This window comes from Halichoerus grypus, chromosome 10 (assembly GCF_964656455.1).
Source record: "Halichoerus grypus chromosome 10, mHalGry1.hap1.1, whole genome shotgun sequence".
Classification (NCBI taxonomy): Eukaryota; Metazoa; Chordata; class Mammalia; order Carnivora; family Phocidae; genus Halichoerus; species Halichoerus grypus.
Window position 1 is genome coordinate 8,824,102 of NC_135721.1, and position 10,344 is coordinate 8,834,445.

General features: G+C 38.6%; 1 long non-coding RNA gene across 2 annotated transcripts in view; it reads left to right on the plus strand.

Moving 5' to 3' along the window:
* LOC118522071 (uncharacterized) overlaps positions 1-10,344 on the plus strand; it is a 92,312-nt gene that overhangs the window by 69,119 nt on the left and 12,849 nt on the right. Inside the window, exons 6-7 of one of the 2 annotated variants that reach the window (XR_013441599.1) lie at positions 1,563-1,888; positions 2,056-5,337. The exons of the other annotated variant lie outside the window; for it this stretch is intronic. This is a non-coding gene — a long non-coding RNA (uncharacterized LOC118522071). Of the gene's footprint in view, positions 1-1,562; positions 1,889-2,055; positions 5,338-10,344 lie in introns of those variants that run through there. 2 annotated transcript variants of the gene reach the window in all.

A 10,344-nucleotide genomic window follows, 5' to 3' on the forward strand; every position in this document is an offset into this window, starting at 1 on the left:
ATCCTTCTAAGGATACCCTCAGGTAGATAGTATATCCAGTTCACCAAGAAAGAAGATCAAGTTTGGGAAGGTAAATACCTTTCCCAGCGTCAAAAATCCATAAAATATCAGAATTGGTACTGAACTCAAGCCTATCTTCAAATTCATACTCTTGCAAAAAAATTATAATAGAAGCATTTTGGGGAGGTTTCTGTTTTGAAAATGTCCTCCCTATTCCTCAATAGTTGAAGCAAAATTTTTCCTATTATTTTTCCTTCATACCTCATTTCCTTGGTTGGAAAGTCGTCGTCAATTTAATAATGACTTTTTTCAGGGTAAAATAAAAATAAGCCCTTCTACTCCATTGTCTGTACTTACTGAATATAAGACAGCCCACCTTCAAAAATATTAAATTGCTGCTATTAATATTATGCTTGTCATTTTGTTATTTACGTGTACTTTCACATTGAGGAAATACGGTCAATGATGCACATGTACCACTGTGGGGTGAAGGACCTGAATCCTTGTCTACACAGTTACCCAAGAGCAGTGGGAGACAGTAGAGGGTTTCCAGCGTGAGTGCCATGCTCTGCTTTGTGATTTCTTCGAGGATTATTGGGGCAGCACAAGGAAGGCCTGGGGTTGGGAGCTGGAGACAGGGAGGCTGGTTAGGTGAGGTCCACAGCCCAGGACAGAAGTAAGCCCTGACTAGGAGCTGGAGAGGAGGGGGATGGGTTGGCTATGGGAAGGTGGGAAGGAAGTGGAGCTGGCTGGATGAGGCCGTGGATGGAATATTCTGGCGCAGGAGAGGGAGGTGTGTTAGGCTGACTGCTCCGTCTCTGGCTGCAAGACTGTGGATGGGGTGCCTGGGGAGGACTCACATGGGACAAGGGAGGGAAGAGAGCAAGGAAGGGCTGGGACTTTTCCAAGGTGATGTCAGACTCTGGCTGTATGCTTCTTGTCTGCCGCTCTTTCTACCAGCCCCACAGGAGGAGTGAGTCTTGGAGGTTTTAGAAGGCTGGGCAGATTCATTTAGATATGACAAGAGACGCGATGGGGAGCAGACTTCCAGGAGTGATTATGTATAGGTGAATCTTGATTCGATAAGGAATAGAAAATTATCAATTTCATTTTCTCCGCCATTCCTTTAGCTCCCCAGCCCATTCTGATTTTATGACCCGGTACTTAACCGGGTAATTAAATTAAGCAAATGTAAATACCATTTCATAAATGCAGCACCATGCTTTGGTGCTGCTTCTGTGTTGAGAGTTCTCATTAACAGCCTGAGCTATTTCTCATTTACATGCGAGGAAGTACAGCAACTCAGTGCTCACAGAAAACTGCAAAAAGCAGTCTAATGTCTCACAAACGTAAATTGGGGAAGCTATAGCTGAAAATTGTGTGTGTGTATGGTGACATCATTTTGATAAAAATACCTTTCTGTGTTTATGACCGATAATCATTTTGCATTCATTAAATGTGTCATTGTTAAGGAGCATGGTCTGCTGTTTTCTTAAAGTTATCATTTACTGCTAACACTGTTTTCTTTTTTTACCATTTATTTTTCTATGTGATGGGGCCAGGGAAAGAAAAAGAAACCACCATACCCAAGAGGATGGCTCCCCAAATTTTGAAAGTAAGATTCCCCACCCTCCTGTGTTAGAGGTTCAAATGCCCCCTCAGGAGCTGATTGGAAACTGTAGTACAAGTGTATCTTCCGTGTGAGGTTCCTAGAAAAGAACCAGACTTGGCGAGTCTTGGTGGCAGCAAGAACTTCAGAGTTGGAAAAAATGGGTTTGAGTCCCGGCTCTGACTCTTACCCGCAGGGTGACCTTGACCGGGCCAGCTTCTTTCTTCTCTATTGCCTTATCTGGAAATCGAGGGAGAGTTACACTTTCCTTATTTGGTGGTGAGTATAAATGATGTTTCATGCAAAAGAATTTTGTAAAATGCAAAGTGCTCTAACGTGTTGATTTCTTTTCATTTACTAAATTTGTACCAAATGATTTTTTTCTGACCCTCATTTACCACTTTATGTTGTGCTCCTTTCTTCTCTATACTCCCACGCCTCACAAGCTGTACCTCCATCATTCATTGATTCCTTCAACAAATATGCATTGAGCATCTGATAGGTACCAATGCTGCCCCCTGTGTTAAAACTACCCATGCATTTTTTTGGAGAGACTATTTGCTTTTTGAAGGCAGGGATTTGTTTTTCCTGTTCTTGAAGGAAAGGAGTATCTATGTTTCTCGAAGTCAGGGAAATTGGTATCCTCTCTTTTAGCCGAGTGTCTGATGTAGAGTATATGTTTATGGAACTGAACTGAGGCTTGCATGTCTCCTGAGCCTACACCTGGTCTAATTATGTTATCCAGCAGTAAAGGGAGAGGAAGAGGAGTTAAGAAGCCAACTGATCTTTCTCTTCCAAGACATGCTTATACAATTAACAACAACATTAGAATAATTTTTATATTAAAGTTTAATTCCTCCATTTTAACAGAATTAGCATCATGACCTATTTGGACCTCTTGGCTTGCTGATATTTGCCCAACCTCCAGTTTGTGTTTGCCCAGATTCACACACACTCACGAGGTATTTCCTTTTATCTTGAAACTTGTCTATCCACGCGGGGGCCATACCTCCATGGATACATCACTCGGAGCAAGCATGTTCTACAGGATGGCAGAGTCTCCCTGCCTGTGTTATCCCCACAGGCCCTCCTCCTTGCATGGCCATGTCCATGGGCTGTTCAGGATACACTGCTCCCATAGGGAAAGAACATAGCCACCAACTTCAAAGGAGGAAGCTCACCCAGATAGAGGCATGAAACTCCCCTCCCCCACACAACTTTATACACTTTAAGTTTGCTCTGTATCTATATGCACTATTAAAAATCCCCAGAGTTTGTCTACAGATATATTTTGAGTCTTGGTGTGTGTGTCAGTCCCTGTCTATATGCAGTGGGGGACAAAAAGAAGTATGAGATTTGAAACTTGCCTTCAAGGCGTATGATCTTATTGGAGAGAGGTGACATAAATTCGGGAAGGTGTATTAAAACTCCACAGAGATGGTGTGATGGGTAGGAAGAAGGTGGACCCAGACAGAAACCTGAGCTCTTGCCTGGGTCTATTATCAACTCTCCCTCTTGTTTAGGGGGCCCATGTCCTCTCGGATCACAGTCATACTTTTGTCTGCCTTTATAGTGAGTTTCTTGATTTCACTTGAACGAAGTTTTCTGCTGATGAAAAATAAGGTTAAAGGCACCCAGTTGCTAAGGTCTTTCTGGTTTGAGTGATTTATTCTTCTAAGAGAAGTCACAAGAGAGCAAGATTCATTCAGTCTTGTCTTGACCCCAACCATGAGCTGTCGTAAGGAAAGCCCTTAGGACACGGGTGAACATTTACTAAGTGTTAAACAATCAGTAGCTTGTTTCTTTCCTCTCTTTTTCTTCCTGACACATTTTACTTTTTCCCTCCTGTTTCTTCAAGTCTCCTTTTGCTAGTATGACAAAGCTCATCTAGATCTCTTGGCCTCAACTTAAAATCCAATAAATTCCACTATCAAGCTGCAGTTACTGCCTCTAGGCAAAGACAAATAAGATTAACCACAACACCCTAAGTTTGGCCGAATAGAATTCTTTGGCTCTCCCAGGATCCAGAAGGCTTCTGTCTCCACTTGCTGCTGGAGGTCCTGGTGAATAGATGTGCAAAGCACATCTTGGGATAAACTATCCCTTGGGCATTTTGGCTTTGGAGGCTGGTGGTCCTGTGTTGGCCCCTCTAGGATAGGCATCTTTACCCTGCTGCTCTGGTACTCTCGTCTGGGCTATTTGGAAGGGAGCGGCTGCTCTGATTTCTCCCCAGAAATGTGGCTTGCTGTTATGAGCTGGTTATTCAGACAGCCTTTTGAATATTGCACAAATGTTTTCCATCAGTTATTACAGTGAAATGCTGGCCATTGGGAAGGTAATAAAATCCCTGACCTAAGGAAAGAATGTTTCACACATACCTAGCAACCAGAGAAAACTCATACAAAGTTCATTAGAAGGCAACACCATGGGTCCTTGTGTATCTCCCCATGACCATTGCTGCAAAACTCCTCTAAAGCAGATGTCCCTTCTTTATAGCTTTACAGGGATAAAACTTCCAGAACTGTTCAATTAAAATACACATGGGTTAAAAATTCTCTCCTTTTCTTAACCACCATTTGTCCTTCCATTTTTCCACCTCTCACTTGTTCCTCCACTAGACCTTTCCTCCTCCCTCTTTATCCCCTCTTTCTTCCTAATCAGGTTGGAAGGAAGAACAGCTGAAAGGAGGCCACATACGTCCAGCAGAGCCCAAAGCAGAGGCAGCTGTGCCTTCGAGTGGCTCCAGATCACATGATAGTTGAGAAGCTCTGAAATGTATAAACTGAATACTTAAGTAGTATATTAAAGCTTTGAAATTTAATGTGCTTGGCATAGTAAATATAAGCTGAGCTCAGCAATGAAGGAAGAATCACCTATGATGTGTGCATCACCTTTTGAAGTTTCTCTTGCCACCTTGAAGATGATACACTAATGTGTACATCTTTCCCCCACTTTACTGTAAAAGAGTCTGCTTCCTCTTAGTAAGAAAGAGATAGAGTATCATCATTACATATGTGTCCATCCTGAAGGAGAGACAGCCCATCAGCCAAAGTTTTGAAAAGTCTCTTCAAAGGAAATGCCCTGTTGAGAAATGCTGCAGGGGTGTTTTAAATTGATATTTAACATGAGGAGTTTCAAAGAAGATTTCCAGGAGGAAATAATACTGTAAAATTTCATTGTAAAAATGTAATTGCTTGTTTATCGTTTCCCTAGGTAAACATTTCTCCTTTACGTGGCTTTCTGATTTTTGCCTTTTTGAGATATAATCATGTGATTTTTCTTCTTAAGACTGTTAATGTTGTTGTTCACATTGATTTACTTTTGAATATGGAACAAACTTTGCATTCCTAAGATAAATTCCACTTGATCATAGTATAGTCTTCTTTTTATGTATTCCAAGGTTTGTTTTGACAATATTTTGTTAAGGATTTTTAAGTCTATGTTTAAGAGGATTGTTGGTCACTAATTTTCTTTTTAAATACTATCTTTATCTGGTTTTAGAATCAGGGTAATGCTTGTCTCAAAAAATGAGTTGTGAAGTATTCCCTCTTTTATTTTCTGTAAGAGATTGTGTAGAATGGATGTTGTTTCTTCTTTAAATGTTTTCTGAAATTTATAAGAGACATCTTCTGGGCCTGGACTTTTCCTTCTTGGAAGGTTTTAAACTACAAATTTGATTAATTTAATAGTTATATGACTATTTAATTTCTTTATTTTGTCTTGTAAGTTTTGGGTAATTTGTGATTTCTAAGTAATTGGTCCATTTCACAGAAATTGTTGAATTTATGTTCATATTACTGTTCATAGTATCATCTTATCATCCTTTTAAGATTGGAAGGTTATGTATTAAAATTCACTGTTTTATTCCTGGTATCAGTAATTTGTGTCTTTTGTGTGTGTGTGAGAGAGAGTTGCTACAGGTTTATAATTTTTATCAATCTTTTAAAAAACCAGGCTTATTGATTTTTCCTATTTTCTGCCTTTAGTTTCACTGATTTCTGATGTTATCTTTTTTATTTCCTTCCTTCTGCTTAAGTTTATTTTGTTCTTTTTTTTTTTTTTTTAATTTTTTTTATTGTTATGTTAATCCCCATACATTACATCATTAGTTTTAGATATAGTGTTCCATGATTCATTGTTTGTGCATAACACCCAGTGCTCCATGCAGAACGTGCCCTCCTCAATACCCATCACCAGGCTAACCCATCCTCCCACCCCCCTCCCCTCTAGAACCCTCAGTTTGTTTTTCAGAGTCCATCGTGAGACCTTCTTTTTTAAGTTTAAATATTTAATGCTATAACTTTCCTTCTAAGCATTGTTTTAACTGCACCCCACACATTATAATATGTTGTATTTTCACGTTTGTGCAATTAAAAATATTTTATAATTTCTCTGAACTTCCTCTTTAACCCATATTTCTAAGTGCATTTTTAGTTTTCAAATGTTTGGAGATTTTTCTGTTATCTTTTTGTTATTGATTTCTGGCTTAATTTCATTATGGTTAGAGAACATACTTTATATGATTTCAATGCTGTTAAATTTATTGAGGTTTGTTTGATGACACTTGGAAGGGTCTATCATGGTGAATGTTCCATGAATATTTGAAAACAATGTGTATTCCACTACCGTGTGGTAGAGTGCTTTATAAATGTTAGTTGGATTCAGTTTGTTGAAGGCGTTAATCAGTTCTTCTTTATACTTGTTATTTTTCTGCCAACTTGTTCCATCTATTATTGAATGAAGAGTGTTGAAATTGTCAATGATAATTATGGATTAGTTATGGATTTGTGTATTTTTATACTGAGTTCTGTCAGTTTTTGCCAGTTGGATCATTTCTTTTCAATATATTCAGAAAATATCTGTCTTTTAATTGGTATGCTTAGACCCTTTATATTTAATGTAATTATCCATATATTAGGATGTATGCCTTTCCTTTTACTATTTGTTCTGTGTGTCCTATTTTTTGTTCCTCATTTCCCCCTTTCCTGCCTTCTTTTGGGTTATTTGTACAATTTTTACTATTTAATTTTAATTTATCTATAGTGACCTTTAGTATATCTCTTTATATAATTTTTTAAAGTGTTTGTTCTAGGGCAGGGGTTGGCCAAATTTTTCTGTAAAGGACCAGGCAGTAACTATTTTAGGCTTTGCATGTCATATGGCTTTTTTTGTAAACTACTCAACTATGCCATTATAATGTGAAAGCAGCCTCAGACAGTATGTAAGGTCCACATCCATTTACCATAGTTTTCCAACACTTGCTCTAGGTATTATAATATTCACACTTAATTTTTCATAATATACTCTTAATCAGTATTTTATCACTTTAAATAGAATGTAGAAATTTTGTCACTATATGTAACGCTTTGCCCTTTATAATAGTATTAAATATTATATCAATATACTTTACAAACCTATCAATCTTATAATTTCTGCTTTCAACTGCCAAACATATTTTAAAGAACTCTAGAGGAGAAGAATGATCTCTTACACTTACTCAGATAGTACTTTCTCTGTTGTTCTTCCTTTATTCCTGATGTTATGTTTCCTTTTGCTCTCATTTCTCTTCTGTCTGAAGAACTTTGTTAACAATTCTTTTAGAGTAGGTCTGCTGTCAATGAATGCTCTTAGTTTTCTATCATCTGAGGATGTTTGTATTTAATCTTCATTTCTGAGGGATACTTTTGCTGGACATACGATTTGAATTGACAATTCTTTTCATTCAGCACTTTATTATTATTATTTTTTTAGATTTTTATTTATTTATTTATTTATTTATTTATTTATTTATTTGGCAGAGAGAGCAAGAGAGCACAAGCAGGGGGAACAGTAGAGGGAGAGGGAGAAGCAGGCTCCCCGCCAAGCAGGGAGCCCAATGCAGGGCTCGATCTCAGGACCCTGAGATCATGACCTGAGCCGAAGGCAGGTGCCCAACCATCTGAGCCACCCAGGCGCCCCTCATTCAGCACTTTAAAAACGTTGTTTCACTTACTTCTGGCTTCCATGGTTTCTGATGAAAAATTCACAATCATTTGAGCTTTGTTCTCTGTAGGTAACACATTGTTTTTTTCCAACTGCTTTTAAGATCTTTCTTTGTGTTTAGTTTTCAATAATTTGATTATGATGTGTCTGGATGTGGATTTCTTTGTGTTTATCCTCTTTAGGATTCAATTAGCTTCTCAAACATGTAGGTGCATGTCAGATTTAGGATTTTTTTCAGCTATATGGCTTTAAATGTTTTTCAGCAATGCACTCTTTCCTTCTGGGACTCTAACAACACATGTTTTATTATCTCAAAGATTCATGAAGTCATTTTTAAAATCTTTTTTTCTCTCTGTTGTTCAGATTGGATGAATTTTATTCATCTAGTTTATTAACTCCTTCCTATGTCATCTCTATTTTGCTATTCAGCTGATCCAGGGACTGTTTCTATTTTCTTATTTTATTTTTCTATACTTTTTGGTTCTTCTTTATACCTTCTATATCTTTGCTGAGACTTTCTATTTTTCCATTGATTTCAAGAACATTATGATTGCTTGTTGGTACATTTTTTTTTGTTATGTTAATCACCATACAGTACATCATTAGTTTTTGATGTAGTGTTCCATGATTCATTGTTTGTGTATAACACCCAGTGTTCCATGTAATATGTGCCCTCCTTATACCCATCACTGGGCTAACCTATCCCCCGAGCTCCCTCCCCTCTAAAACCCTTAATTTGTTTCCGGGAGTCCTTAGTCTCTCATGGTTCATCTCCCCTTTGATTCCCAACCCCCCCCCCCCCACCCAAAGCCACTTTAAAGTCTTTACAGGTAATTCCAACAACTGTATTGACATTGGCCTTTGTTGATTGTCTTTTCTCATGTGAGTTGAGATTTTTCTGGTTTTTCATTCGCGTAGTAATTTTTGAACTGTATCCTAGAGATTTTGAGTACCATGTTATTAGATACTGGGTCTTGTTTAAATCTTGTGGAGAATATTTATATTTTTGTTGTAGCAGGCTGTCAACCTGGTTAGATTTAGTCTGCAAGTTCCAAACCACTTTCTGTAGACTGTGGTTACAATCTACTTTAGTTTTCAGATCCTTTGTAGTAGAATTTGGATCTATGCTGTGCATGTGCCCCACCCAGTGGTCTTTCTGGGGTCTGGGTGGTAGTCTCTCTTTTAGTTCAGTTCTCAAATTTCTTGGTATGCTGTTTAGGATAAGATCTATACACGTGCAGCTCAGGGGTGAGGCACAGAGTTTAGAAACAACATAAGGGGGTTCCTTTCTTGAGTTCTTCTCTCTCTTGTCTCTCTGGTATTTTCTGTTTCTTTGGGTCTCCTGGTTTTGTCTTCTGGGTAGAAAGCTTATGTTTTCGTTATCCTGTTCTGCCATACCACTGTGTAACTCTGCCCACATTCAGGATCAAGCGGTGAGAGAGCCAGAGAGGGAAAAAAAAAAAAAAAAGCAATAGGTCTCCCTTACCTGTTTGGAATCATATCTTTACCCATGGAGTCTGTTATTGCTACTATCCCTGTAGCCATGGGATTGCTTGGAGGCTGGGGCAGGAAACCCAGGGATTTCAATACTCTCTTCAAATGTTAGGAGCTCCCTTTTGTGTCCCTCAAGCCAGAACTAGAGGACTTCTTTTGGACCTTTTGTTGTCTGTGCCCTGTTCCCCACTTCTGGGTTACTGACACATAACCAGTCCAGGGGATGCTACTCCTTATCTTTACTTTTCAGTCTCACATAGATGTTCCATGAGTTCTATCTACTTTTTAGGCTGTCTTCAGTATTGTTGTGCTTGTTCTACCTGACTCAGAACTGGAACAGAAAAACTTATTAGGAACTGAGCTAAAAATTAAAGTAATTTAGTTTTAAAATCATTTTCAATGCTAAACTCCTGTGACTGCAAAGTCAGTGAAGAGATAGTCTTTTCCCTCTACTCACTCTGGTGGTGGTAGAAGCAGTGGTGGAGGTGGTGATGGGGACAATAGGCAGTGTGAGTTGTATGCTCCCATGCAGGTACAAACAAGATATTTATGGGTAGGTAGAGCAGAGGAAAACATTAGACCACATAGGCAAAGATCCAGGGAGGCCCACATATGACTGACCTACATCTTGAAGAACAAGTAGGACTTAAGTAAAGAGAAGGGCAGGAGGACATTAAATACAGAAGTAGAAAGACAAAACAGTAGGTTTGTTTCCAGAACTACATGCAACTCAGTGTGGCTGGGGCCAAGTATGTATACGTAGAAGGGGTGAGAGAGGCTACTGTAGGAAACATGTGGATTGTGTGTGTTAATTAAGACATTTCAACTTTATATTGAAAGCTTTGGACGATACTAAAATTTTGTGAGTAGGTGATACAAAATTCTCTGTACTGAGTAACCTTTGGCTTATAAAGTGTGACATCTAGTCTCTGAAGAGTAACTGCTTCTATTTGGAGGGATGTGACAGAAATCTTTTAGAACTTCTGCTCTCTCAAAATAATTACTCTCATGTGAATATTCTAGCTGACCTCCTGGACTCAGATTGTACCTTCAGATATTTCTGTTCATCTCCTCTTTGTCCAGCCTTTAGCAGCTTCCAGTGTCCTGGAAAGGGCCTCTTTGCATATTTCCTCTTTCTTACTCTTCTTTCCCCATTACATCTCTGAAAGAAATCCCAGTTCTTCAAGATTCTTATGGGCAAACATGTGCAAAGCAACAAAACAAACATTTGGAAAGAAACATACATGGAGGCTGGCTGG